The following is a 14,709-nucleotide window of genomic DNA, read 5'->3' on the forward strand; positions in this document are numbered from 1 at the left end:
GTTAGCCTTACGAGTATATTACCCTTGTTCTTCTTGTATTCCCCTTGTTTTCCCCTTGTTCTCCTTGGTTCACCTTATTCACCTTGTCTTCTCCTTATTGTTCTTGTCTTCCCATAGTTCTCCTTGTCCTTCCCTCGTTCTACTTGTACTCCCCTTGTTATCCTTACGAGTGTATTACCCTTGTTTTTCTTGTATTCCCCTTGTTTTCCCCTTGTTCTCCTTGTTTCACCTTATTCACCTTGTCTTCTCCTTATTGTTCTTGTCTTCCCATAGTTCTCCTTGTCCTTCCCTCGTTCTACTTGAACTCCCCTTGTTATCCTTACGAGTATATTACCCTTGATCTTCTTGTATTCCTCTTTTCTCTCGTATTCTGCTTGTTTTCCCTGTATTTCTTTTCTTCTCCTTGTATCACCTTTGTTCTCCTTGTCTTCCGCATGTTCTCTTGTTTTGCCCATATTGTCCTTGTCTTCCCCTTTTCGTCTGTTTTCTTTTTCTTCTCCTTGTTCTCCTTTTCTTTCCCTTGTTCTTGTCTTCCCCTGTTGTCCTTGTCTTCCCCTTGTTGTCTTTGTCTTCCCCTTGTTGTCCTTGTCTTTCCCTTGTTCTCCTTGTATTATTATTATTATTATTATTATTATTATTATTATTATTATTATTATTATTAAAATCACAATAAAGTTAGAACTCAAACTAACGAACGGGTGAATACAACTCTTAAAATGAGTTTAAAATCGACAATGCACAAATATTTAATATCTGCACTGCAGAACTGTCAACACAATAAAGAGAACCAACCTTATAATAAAATGAGTCGACACAATATGAAATTTAACTTGTGAAACATATTGAAAGATTGTGATACTGGATGTGAATAAAAATGATGACAATAGAAAAACTGTTCAAATGTCCCCCTTCTCTCCTATTCATTAACAGCAATGGAAGAGATCCAATCTATACCCCTTCTTAATACTATCTTTGCAGTTCGTAGGGGTAGGCCTACATGGCTTTGTCTTTACTCTTTCGAATTCTGCACACTTCAACACCAAATTACCTTTCGTCTCGTTTCTCTTATCTATACTCTAACCACGACGTAAATACCAGATCACGTATCTGTGGCACGCTAAGTATACCTCTTCATAGAACATCTTGTTATTCATCATCTTTTACAATATCCACCTCGCGTCAATGGAATTCCTTGTCACAAAGTATTAGGGGCTGCAAGACAATAAACACCTTTAAGAACAGCTTAAAAGATAACCTTATTAGCATTTCACTCCAATCTTACTGATTTAAACTATCACTGACTACATTGTTACTTTTTTCTTTAGACATCATCCTGATTGTGCTGTATTTTAATTGTCTCGTAATAATCTCTTTCTATTATCTAATATTATTTGAAATATATTAACATTCTATGTATTTTAGTTTAATTCTGCTACACAGTTTATTTCAGTGTTTAATTAATAGTTCATAGTATTTTGTTGTTTAATTTGTAAATAACTTTTGTATACATGTAACTCTCATCTAAATCAAATTGTTGGATTCTTTGTAAGTTCATGCATATGTATATACACTTTTTGCTGGTTGAGTGGAAGAGAAGGTCTTACGGCCTTAACTCTGCCAACTAAAATAAATCATTATTATTATTATTACATGGTCCATTCTGTAAAAGGCTTGGTAATGCCAAAAATATATATATATTGGAGTAGGGTGCCGCAAGTTTTATTTGTAAATATGATACATCTCTCGGGAAGAGATGCCTGAATGTACCGGTAAGGCGTAGAATAGAGAAAGAAATGAATAGCCATGTATAGGTCGCTATCTTATATGCATTGAGAGTAAACATGTCGGTTGCTATACTCACCATCGTCCTCTGTTGTTTGCTGCCAGTTAATTGCTTAAATACGCCGGCTTCTATTTGCTCTGCATATGCTTCGACATTGTGAATTTTCTCTCTTCACTCAAATTCACTTGCGAATTTTTCTAATTTGACTTGTCGACTGCTGATTGTTACAGTGTATCGAATGCTGCGCGATCCAATTCTTGCCTCCGTTTTCTCCTCCTTGCGTATCGCTAGATGACGTCACGCACTTCAACTCGTGGCTAACGGAAAGATAGGCTATGGCGCGAATCGGAGTCACATGGTTTTCTTGGTCTAGTCATGTCATGGCCATCGTGACAATCACCTAATATAAATTTAATACATGTTCAAAGATCTAAAAAGAAAAAAAAACAAAAACAAAAAACAAAGGCTTGCTATATTAAACTCGTGTTAAACGTGCATTTATGTAGATATAATCTTGTTCAATGTTGGCCATGTTATGACTAAGAATGTGACGTCACGACGCTCCAACTCAAGGTTATGTTGGATAAACTGTCACACTGATCGATCGCCGTTAGCTTTATTGGAATATGTAATATAGTTTAGAAATTATAGGCACGACAAAACTCGCCTGAAAATGTATCGGTTGACTTCTAGAGATGGAACTCTAGTACTTAGGGTTGTCAACCTTCCGTATTTCCCGGGATCTCCCGTATTTTCACCTGTAGTCTCGTCGCTCTTATTTCCGGCAGCCAATCACGTTGCAGGTTGGCTACATTTAAAGGTGTGCGTCTTGTGATTAGCTGCTGATGACTTTATGCACTTCCTAAGGCTCGATAAATACTTAATATAATCGCCCACCATTTTGGCGTTCACAGAAAGCACACGAGGACGTTATTTGCCGCTCATTTGCCAAATTACAGTGCGTTTGATGGAGCTACGACATGATAATTAGGGAGCGGATTTTTATGTGCTAAAAATTTTAAATATATTTATTTTTTATGTGCTAAAAAGTACGAAAATATTTGCTAAAAATAAAAAAAATATATTTATTTTAAATATGACAAAAATACCTTACTTAGCTTGAAAAAAAATGTTACTAGATACTCATCAACCACACTTGAGTGCTAGTAATTGGCAGAGAATTGCAGTGAACAACAAAGGTCATCTCCAAATTCTCCATCACAAATGCATGCCGATTATCTCTGAACAACGACTTATACTGTGAAAACGATCTTTCCACATCACAGGACGTCAGACGTGGATATTTAAAGAGAGGAATCTCACAAACACATACACCGTCAATTTCACCTACAGGCACATCCTCCAATACTTTAGCAACTTTACACATTTTTTTATATCCACTGTTTTCCCAAACACATTCTGGAATTTGTCCCTTAGTAATTGTGCTTCTCAACCTGGTAGCGAGTCTAGTTTAATTTCCACGGCACGCACCTCCCTGCTTCAGACAACAGGTTTTTGGATGTTTCGAGTTTTTTTATGATGTCACACAAAAACTTAAATTTGCTAATAGGAAAGCCAAATCGTTTTTTAAATAACCATCTTTCAGTATATCTTGAAGGATATCGATTGACGAAGCCCGATAACAGGGAATCACAACAAGATATACTCGATAGAAGATGAGCGAGAGGCGAGAGATTTGTTTAATTTAAATAATGTTCATACCCGAGCTCTTATCTGTTGTGTTTCACAAACAAAGCGTGCAATGGTATCATCTTCAACAATAAACATTCCTAATTATGTGTTGCAAGATCTCTCCTCCTTGTCCATGTTAATTTATTCTCTAATAATAACACTGATATGCTATCTAGTAGTTCTCATAACTTGAGGCGATACTATTACGAAAATGGATCACGGATACACCACGGAGCGCTTAGAAACACGAAGCAACCAAGAATTCCTAAAAGAGATAACGTACTTCAGAGTGATATAATTGATTCAGTTTTAAAATATTTAAAAGTTCTTGTTAAAAAAATTATATAAGTAAAAAAAAACTCTAAGATTTATGTGTTTATAATACATTTCCTGAAAATATGTATTTACTTAATTTTTTTTGTGAAAATATGTGTTTTTATGTGAAATAAAATTCGGGTTTTAAACTTGAAACTTCATGTTCGGAATTTTTAACTTTGTTAATTGTGTTTTATCACACGCAAAAAGAATATTTAATTACATAGGAATCCGCTCCTTAATGATAATGTTTAACGGTGCGGCAAATAGATTCCTCATCTAGTAGCTCGGCAACGAAAGAACAAAAATTACGAACGATACTACCTACCTAGACTTCATAGAACTTCACTTCCTAAGGCGTAAGCAAAGAGGAGGAGTCACGCCGGAAATAACAGCGACACGACTATAATTTTTAACATTCTCCCGGCTCCCGTATTTTTCTTCTCTTCGAGCATTTTTCTCTCTTACTTTTACATAATGTAAAAATCATTATTCTAAACATTTGAAGAGTCCACTGCAAGAATGATAGATGTCACTTTCTTGTCGAAAATGAACCAAGACTGGCTAATGCATAGCTTAAGACATATAGAATGTACATAGAGAGTTATATAGCATTAACACTGATAGTCATTGTCCAGTAATGATCGGAAAATCACAGTTAAGCTTTGAGCGCTAAGCATTTCAAACTTTCAATTGCTTCTCCTGAAAAATGCATTCCAAATGACATCCATCATTCTTGCAATGGAGTCTTCATTTGATTTTGCCGTGAATGATGGTTTATATAATGAATTTTGTTGTTCAAGAGTGCTTTAAAATGGGCAGTCTTAGTAGAAAATAATGTTTACCAGATGTACAGTAGGTTTTAATGCTCATCTGTTTAAAATCAGATAATATCAATATTATAAATTTGGAAAGGCAATAATTGGACAGATGTTCGAAACAGGAGCACAACACATCTATTGAAATCAGAGCTACAAACTGCAGTCGACCTCAACTACTACGCGCAACAAAATCTGTCTCAAAATACCTTACTCTTAATTTAAGCGAAATGTAGAATAGAGTCGTTGTTTAGTAACTGAACTGAATAATTTATCAATTTTCTATGTGAAATTTAGTTGATTCTTTAGTATCCCATGTTTCCTCCCAAAAAAAGTTGGCAACCCTATTAGTACTTGACCAAACTTAATCCTGGCTAAAACTTAACCTCGTGTTATACAGTTTTAACTCTAGATTTGAGTTGACTAAAATTCTGTTTCATGAATATGTTACTTTTAACACCGGGTTAAGCTTGGGGTTAAGTTAACACCTCCTTTCAGTTGGGTTAATTGTTTAACTCGGGGCTAAAACGAAAATGGCTGCTGGAGACGTATTCACGTCAAAATTTATTTCAATATTTTGACAGGAGTGCACACGCCTTTCTTGCTCTTCTATTTTCGTTCATTAAAACTAGAATTCAAGAGAAAGAGTTAAGACAGTGGAGCCAGACATGTTCTACTTTAATGTATACAGCATTTGACAATGGCATTACTTCTAGTTAATACAAAATACACTCAGGGACAAAAAAACCGGACACTTCTATGTTTGCTTGTATTTTGTTGCCAATTATTTCAAAATGAAATAAAACCCATTTAAACAAAATAATGTTTCATTTAGCACCTTATACGATAACATTTGAAAAAAAAATCTCTGATGAGAAAATTTACAAAAAAATTACAAAGGGCGTATAACTATGGCATCGTTTGGGCTGTTTTTTTTTTTTTCATTTTATGGTGCCTTAAACATTAAAAACTCTTTTTAGTGACGGGTATTACTTCCTCTGGCTTGAATAACTGCATCCATAAGTCTTGGCATGCTCTCAATTTGGTTAGCAATGTCTTCTCGAGGAATAAGTTCCCATTCTTCGCCAAGTGCTCGCCTCAACTCTTGTAACGATTCTGGTCTCGGTCGTCTATTCTTAACACGCTGTCCCAGCATGTCCCACACGTGTTCAGTTGGGTTCATGTCTGTACTCCTTGCTGGCCATGGAACAACATGGATTCCCACTTCTTGGAGATAATCTCCGACCGCATGGGCAATATGCGGCCGTGCATTATTGTGCATTAAAACAAAATTATCGCCTACAAATTGGCCAAATGGCACAACACGATCAGCCAAACATTCATTTATATACCTATCAGCTGTTAGTCTTCCATTTTCAACAAAAACCAACTCTGTACGAGCATCCGCACACACTCCTGCCCAAACCATCACTCCACCACCTCTATATGGCACATTTTCGGAAATGCAACACTGTGAAAATCGTTTTCCCCTCCTTCTCCAAACTCTTTCACGTCCATCAGGTGAGCACAGATTGAAACGGGACTCATCGGTGAACAGAACACAACTCCACTGTCCATTTCTCCAATCCCTGTGATCATTTACAAAACGCAGTCGTTCAACTCGATGCATCCTAAGAAGTCTGGGACCTGTTGCAGGTCTACTTGATATCAGTCCACTTGCTTTCAACCTCCTTCTAACTGTTTTGGCCGAAATTAGGCGTCCATGTATGTTAACAAATTGCTGGGCTACACTAGTAGTTGGCAGGTTGCGCTCCCTAAGAACTCTCAACACCATATACCTGTCTTCATTTGGATTTGTAGCTCTTAGACGACCCGAACCTGGTCTTCTGGTATATTCTAGGGTCTCTCTATACCGTTTTATGGCATCATGGGTTGTGCTTCTAGCCATATTCATAACATTTGCAATGTAACGTACACTGCGTCCATCATCGTAAAGGGCTACAGCTCGAGCCACATCTTCAGGTCGCATCTTGTTTTAAGACAAATGTTACAACCCCACTTAAACTCAGAAAATGTAAAAATAAAGAAATAACGAATGATAACGATAATGAAGCACAAAATGGTTGAGACAAAATTGTTATAACCGAGACTCCGAAAGAAAAATTGGAATATTTGGTTGTAATGGCTTGTTTATAAAACAAAAAACAATCAACAATGTATACACGTCTCCATAACAACAGATGGCTACCATAATATTGTATGAGAAGATAATGTTTTGCAAAATACCAGCAAATATTAAAGTGTCCGGGTTTTTTTGTCCCTGAGTGTATTAGATTTTTCTTATTCCTCCGTGATAAAGTAGCTATAAAAAAGGAAAATTATATTACCAATAATATACATATTATAAAATTTGTTTAATATCTATATACCGGCATTTCCCATAACTGTGATCCTAGAACACAACTGTGGTCCACGATACAACTATTCAAAGAACATTGTAGAAGTAACATAGTCCATGTTGAATCTTCCGTACACTACTTTTAACACTTGAATATAAATAATTGATTAAATGGCGATCTTACTCGTGCTCTCAACACACAGATCAATTTCAGAACACACACACTATTTGACACAACTCTTCATCACACGAACGCACCCACACAACAGACAGCGAAGTTGAGATAGCGCCGAGATCTAGTAGGCTCTGAGGATGGTGTCAAGTAGCACCAAAACAGCTGTAAGCCGCACATGCTTACATAATTAACACGAGTAAGATCGCCATTTAATCAATTATTAACATATAAATTCGTAAATAGCTGCAAATTACAATACAGTAAAAATATAGATAAACGAGATACTACATTATGGAGTACAAAATTTGCATGGACCATAGTTTGTTCCAGGACCATAGTTATGGGAAATGACGGTATGTATGTGTTCTACTTCCTAAAAAGTGATTTGTTTTTCCATTTTCTAACTGTTCGATGCTATCAAAGCATTACATATTTTAATATTGCTAATGCGATTAGATTAATATTTATGTTTCTTTATGCAAAATGGACACACTTTTGTTACGGAAGAACAAGAATTTATTTCATCGATCCAATTATTAGTATTATTTGTGTGATTAGATATACGTATTAATAAATTAATGGAGGTCATCTTAACTGATCCCAGCCAATCAGAAAGAGAACATCCAATGTCTCAACTCTCATTATAAATGGCCTCTAATTAAAACTAATGTTCTCTTATGTATTACAGAACTAAACCTTCACATCTCCTTTGCCAACATCATGAGAGTTCTTGTAAGGGAAAGAATGAAGGTAAATGGTAAAATGTTCCGTGTACACTTGGTCAAAATGAAAATGGCCGGCGTCTGAGAGACGTAAGTTCCAATCGGGTATTTCCGTGGGCGCTCGGGATAGTCAGGCTTTGTTCAAAAGATTGCGTATATTCTTCTAATAGTTATAATGGGGAACACAACTACTCGTATTAATCACTAACTCTTCCAAAAATAATTCATATACGAGATTTAAAACAGATAGTTCAAATTGTTTAAACAGTGAATATTGTAACACAAACACTATATACTGTATAACAGGTTCTCAAGTGGAGTATGACCATTGCTCGTTATAATGCCATTCTGACTGCAGTAAAACTCTTGGCGTAGTTTGTAGAGCGATAGCGGACAGTTCGTGAGGTTGCGAGTTAAAATCTTCGTGGAGTTACTAAAGTTGTTTTATTTTTTGTTGGCTTTTAAATGTATCAGTGAAAATATAACATGTTTTCGTCATTGCTTTTATCTCTAGAACACTTTTCGCTATATATTTTTTTTTTCGTGTTAATAGAAACTTTGACGCTAGATGGGAGTAACACTAAAGACGACAATTAGGAGCTTTCATATTAAAATGCTGTGTTAATTAGTATTAATCCCTGCTGCTTTACACTCCATTGCCTAAGTAACATTCAGTAAATATGTTGACGGTTAAATAATTGGCAATAATTAATTTGCAAGTTGTGCTACAGGGAATATGATTATTATCTAAATTCGTGATCATCAGTGCCTAAACGTAGTAATTGTAAACAAGAAGAAAAACCATAATTCTGATGACAAAATATATTCTGATATCCTGGAATTATAACCACAAATTTTTACCAATTTTGTAATTATCTGTAAGTAACATGAATTAACATAAGCAAAATTATTTACTATATTACACTAAAAGGAGTTGTAAAAAATAAAAAAAGGACAAAAAAAATCTCTATGGAAATTCGAAGCATGCTGTGGAGGTAGCCCAAATCAGCACCTTGTATAGTGAGGATCACGTAAGAGTGATTCCTAAAAGTCTAATTTGGCCGTCTCTTCAATGTTGCCAACTAATACCAGATATCACCAAAGAGGGTAAAATCACAATGGTACGTACTGAAATAATAATAATAATAATAATAATAATAATAATAATAATAATAATAATAATAATAATAGTAATAATAATATTGTTAACAACAATAATGTCTTGCTTATTTACCACATCTGATCTTTACGTTGCGAGGTGTTTCCTAAATGGTTCAATAATTTATTTATTAAATAGTATATTTTCCTGGTGGACTTCTCGCACATTATGTTGGCAATTAGGATTAGCATGATCTAATATTACATTTATTTTGTCAGGCAACATGAAATTTATTGCTTCGAGTAAAGAGTTTACGATTCATGAGACCTAACCTAAAAATATATTTACTTACTTGCATTTTCATGAGTTTGCTTTACTGTAAACCGAAATCATTGCTGCCAACACAACAAGTAGAAAATAACTGCCAGTTGTAGTATTTGTCAGTACCCGAAATTCGAAACGAAGTTGGTAAAAGAAAATTCAACCTGAGAGCTAGAAAATCACTATAATCCACTAGCATATTTAGTAATAGTGGAAAAATGGTTAGGTTTCACCCTTAGGGTATTAAGCAAGCTGATTCGGACTATATTATGGAGTTAACTAAAGCGGCGCACAGAGGTTTAAGGTAGTGAACTGCGCGCTCACCTGAAGGGACTTAGAAAATTTTCGCTGCTCAAGAGACTGCCACTTTCATTTCGACCAAGTGTACATAGAAATTGACTCACAAATTTCTTTGCAAGAAAACTATTAATGATGTCAAATCGAAACCTCCCATCAGACTGCTCATACACAGCAGATAAGACACAGAAAAAAATCGGAGTAGGCTGTATCTCCTTGTCTTCTCCTTATCATTGTCTCATCCTGTCTTCCTTATTCTCCTTGTTCTCTTTGCAGATAGAATTTTATTGGTGTTAAGGTAAACACCAGCAGTGACTATCAACATCTCTTCTTTCCAGATATAACTTACCCTAAAAACTCGATATATCTTCGCTGTACTGGTACCAAATACTTAGCCTACTATAATAATAATAATAATAATAATAATAATAATAATAATAATAATAATAATAATAATAATAATAATAGCAGCATTGGCGTGAGTGCGAAATATCGCGGACCTGACATCTAGCGGAGAGGGATGGAATTACGTCCACATATACAAATATTAACAAAGCGAGATTCGGACTATTGTTTAAAACGTGAGTTACTAATGTGGAATTATATATGAAACACTTAAGAAATGTTGAATAATATTTAATGTAAAATTATTATCTTATATCAAAGCTGCATATTATGAGAAATATTGCATACTTCATATTACTTTCCGTAATTAATTGTTACATATTTTTTCTTTGGTTTACAAAATCAATCTGATATTACAAATGAATTTACAGTAATGTTTTATATACGCATTGCTGACAACTGCAAAGATAAAATTGATAGTAATCTGATGCTTGTAATAATTAGTAAACAACAGTTAGTAGACAACAATAAAACTTAATTTGATAAAACCTTAAAATCCAATACATTTTAACTTCTATTTATTTATTAGGTCTAAATCAAAAAACTAATTTGTATTTTTCTATCAACACAAAGACGAAGGAATTAGGCCTACTAAAGAATGTTGTTGACTTAAGTTTTATGAACTGTCAGAAATCGAAAGTACGATTTGGAGCAATTTGTAATGCTCCAATTGTCACAATTATAAACAGCACATATACACCGTGACATTTTAACACTAGTACTAATTCATACAACTATTAACAAATTAACTAGCCCAGCAACAATATACATTGCAGTTGATTACAGCTTGTTTCGCGAGTATCTCCATCCCGGCAGGTAGGTAGCAGCACCATCGTCGTTCGCACGTAAAACTGCTAGCTGTCCGGTATTATTATAGTAAGGTATTTGCTGGTACTCCTGGGAGTAGCCATCTTGTATGCATTGAGAGGAAACATGTCGGTTGCTATAGTAACCATCTTGCTCTATCGTTTGCTATCCGTTGCTTATGCGCCTGCTCCCATTTGTTCTGCATATATGCCTGGATATTGTGGATTTTTTTCTCTTCGCTCAGCTTCACTAGCGAATTTTTCCAATTTAACTTGTTTACTGTTGATTGTTGCTAACTTGAGATTGTAGCTTGGGTTGTTAAAAATCGTTTGACACCACTGCGAACGTTCTACAGCTTTGCGTTCTCGAGTTTCACTGCCTCGGCAGTCGCACGACATAATTTGTACCTCAACTTCCCCCTCCCGCATATTGTTAGATGACGTCACTCACTCCAACTCGTAGCCACGCTCCAACCCAAGGTCACGTCGGATACATTGATCTTTCATCTGTTGATCGCCATTTATTTCAAGGGAATATGGCCATGTAATTTAACAATTTATAGGCTGAAAATGTTTCAGTCGAATTTCTTGGATGGCATCCTAGCACTAGACCGAACTTACAGACGTATTCACGTCAAAAATTAGCTGCCCATACTACCAATAAATGCAAAAGCGGGAAAACTTACTTGGAATATTGCTTTAAGAACAACAACTCAGTGGAGGAAACAGTTGATTCTCATTTTTCCATGAATCTCTACTGTCACGTGATATGCGAAGCAAGGTCGTCGTCTTCTATTCTAGCTTCAATTTCGCAGTCTTACAATTGAAAAGCAGCTGTACCATAGGCACTAAGTTCCAAAGTTATATATTCAATGAAAGTAAATAAAACATTTTACAATGCATATTTTTTATTCTGAACAGAAGCAAAATATTATGACAAATCCGTATTACTCAGAATACTATCCAGTGCATTTACATCAGTATACTGGAATTCAAACAAAATTTCTAATAGTATGTTTAACTGAAACTGAAAAGACCTAAGTACCAAATCATGTGCCATTTAAAGGTTCTGTAGCTTCTTGCATTTTCTTTTTTGCTTAAATTCCATGTTTACGAGGTAATAAACAACGAACATTAACACACAGTGATGACATTCAACAACTGCCACTTATAACTTTTCTAAGTAAAGCCTATTAGAACTTAGTATGCAGCGCCATAACCTTACAATGTAGATAAAACTTACATAATTTGTAGAGGTATTGGCAATGGTATATAGAACCATTTTAGCAAAGATCTTAAAAGCAATATTTTTTTGCACTTAGTGTCTTTGGTACAGCTACTCTTCAATTGGTAGGCCTATTCGCAGCTATTTTTGATATCTACCAAACGAACAGGAGGGGTAACATAGTAGCAAAAGAACTAGCTAGATATAGAATAGACTTTGTGGGAGTACACGAGGTTAGGTTAGATGGGAACAGCATAACACAAATAGGAGATTATTTGTTGTATTATGGGGAAGGAAACGTTAATCACCAATTAGGAACAGGATTCATTATTCATAAAAGAATAAAATCAGCAGTAAAAAAGGTCGAATTTATCAGTGATAGGTTATCGTATTTAGTACTTAAGGGTAAATGCTGCAATATGGTAGTTATAAATGCTCATGCTCCTACAGAAGAGAATGACGACCTTATAAAGGATAGCTTCTATGAGGAATTGGAACAGACTTTTGATCAGTTACCTAGATATCACATGAAAATTTTATTGGGAGATTTCAATGCTAAAGTAGGACGGGAGGATATTTTTGGACCGGTGCTTAGGAAAATATTTGGGGCTAAGAGGGATGAAGTTACAGGAGAATGGAGAAAGTTACACAACACAGAACTGCACGCATTGTATTCTTCACTCGACATAATTAGGAACATTAAATCCAGACGTTTGAGATGGGCAGGGCATGTAGCACGTATGGGTGAATCCAGAAATGCATACAGAGTATTAGTTGGGAGGCCGGAGGGAAAAAGACCTTTGGGGAGGCCGAGACGTAGATGGGAAGATAATATTAAAATGGATTTGAGGGAGGTGGGATATGATGATAGAGAATGGATTAATCTTGCTCAGGATAGGGACCAATGGCGGGCTTATGTGAGGGCGGCAATGAATCTCCGGGTTCCTTAAAAGCCAGTAAGTAAGTAAGTATCTGCTGTGTATTTCTATGTGCGCATTTTGAGTGGAGATTTCGGTATGAGCTCATTGTCAATTCCCATGTCACAGCACTTGAATCAAGATCAATGTGGATCAGAGTTTATCCTAAGGTACAAGATTAAGTTTAATGCCTGATTCCTTTATCACCAGTAATTGAAATTTCACTTTTAAAACAACATTTAAAAAATCAAACACAGTTAAATAAGAATGAATGATTTTTTCAAATTGTTATATGCAGTTGGCACGTCAGCTGAAGATGATGAATCAGATGAAAACTTGCAAAGAATCTCAAAGTCTTGCTGTCAAATGGAAAACTTCAGCATCACAGCAACAGGTAAATAATATAACTCTTGTGAGAAATAACTTATCAACTATCACTGTGTTTTAAATAAGATAATAATACCCTCAATCTTTTTTTATAGAATCTAAGTCAGCAGAGTCATTTTACGGATACGACATGCCAAAAAATAAGATCTCAAGTAAGTACGGCAATGACTAATAATAATTAAACAAATGAAGCACATAGAGAGGTCATTACTAGGGCTAGGATTCTGAAGAAATTGCATCTTTTTCTGGTAAGCCAGAAACATAGATGCGTTAGTATTTACCTGTTGAATGATAAATGGAGCATTTTAAAGCATACTTGATAGGGCACGTTTTTGCATTTTTAGTCCTCTTACGAATATTTTTGTTCTATTTGGTAATTTTTTGGGTAATTTTCGTTGAATTTTTATCACAAATTCCCATTAGAGCCATTATTTCACTTTTTATTTCCTTCGATTTTTTTTCTCAATACATTTTACTCATAACTAACTGTAGTAACTTTGAGGCATATCACTTTAGTTGACGTCGTACAAAATTTTGTCCAATATTCTTTTGAGAAGATTAAGTCCATATGTAGATGAAATTATTGGGGATCATCAGTGTGGTTTTAGGCGTAATAGATCAACTATTGATCAGATTTTTTGTTCTCGACAGATATTGGAGAAAAAATGGAAGTATAAGGGTACAGTACATCAGTTATTCATAGATTTCAAAAAAAGCATATGACTCAGTTAAACGAGAAGTTTTATATAGCATCCTTATTGAATTTGATATTCCCAAGAATCTAGTTCGATTAATTAAAATGTGTCTAAGTGAAACTTACAGCAGAGTCCGTATAGGTCAGCTTCTGTCTGATGCTTTTCCAATTCACTGTGGGCTAAAACAAGGAGATGCACTATCACGTTTACTTTTTAACTTTGCTCTAGAGCAGGGGTCGTCAGCACAGAGCACGCTGGGGCTAGTCTCTCTTACCCGAGGAAAACGCAGTGCACTAGGGTGCACTCCGTAGCTGCTAGTAGGAATGCTCTCCATCTCTCCCTGTTGCACGACACTGCACACGGGACAGCACTGCATACCCTTTGCACATTAAGCGAGTGCTGACGACCACTGCTCTAGAGTATGTCATTAGGAAATTTCAGGATAACAGACAGGGTTTAGAATTGAATGGGTTACGGGTTACTGGTAGATTGGTTTCTTTCTGGCATGTAAATTTTGTTTCCAAACTAGGGTCTGCATTACTTTGTTTCAGAGACTAGTCGAACTCTTGACTGGCTATCAAACTGCTTCTGGATGTGTGCTGTTGGTTGTCAACAGGTGAAATAATCTAGATTCATTACATTCGTCCAATTTCCCCATCAATTTTAACAATTTATACAGAGATTATGGAAAAT

The 14,709-nt window shown here is 35.5% G+C and overlaps 1 long non-coding RNA gene across 1 annotated transcript; it reads left to right on the forward strand.

The window, feature by feature from the left end:
- Positions 1–12,960: 12,960 nt before the first annotated feature.
- Positions 12,961–14,684, forward strand: LOC138701921 (uncharacterized). Its single transcript, XR_011332722.1, has 3 exons — positions 12,961–13,328; positions 13,417–13,473; positions 14,568–14,684. It is a non-coding gene; the product is annotated as an uncharacterized lncRNA (long non-coding RNA).
- Positions 14,685–14,709: the final 25 nt, after the last annotated feature.

Source organism: Periplaneta americana, chromosome 6, assembly GCF_040183065.1.
Source record: "Periplaneta americana isolate PAMFEO1 chromosome 6, P.americana_PAMFEO1_priV1, whole genome shotgun sequence".
NCBI lineage: Eukaryota > Metazoa > Arthropoda > Insecta > Blattodea > Blattidae > Periplaneta > Periplaneta americana.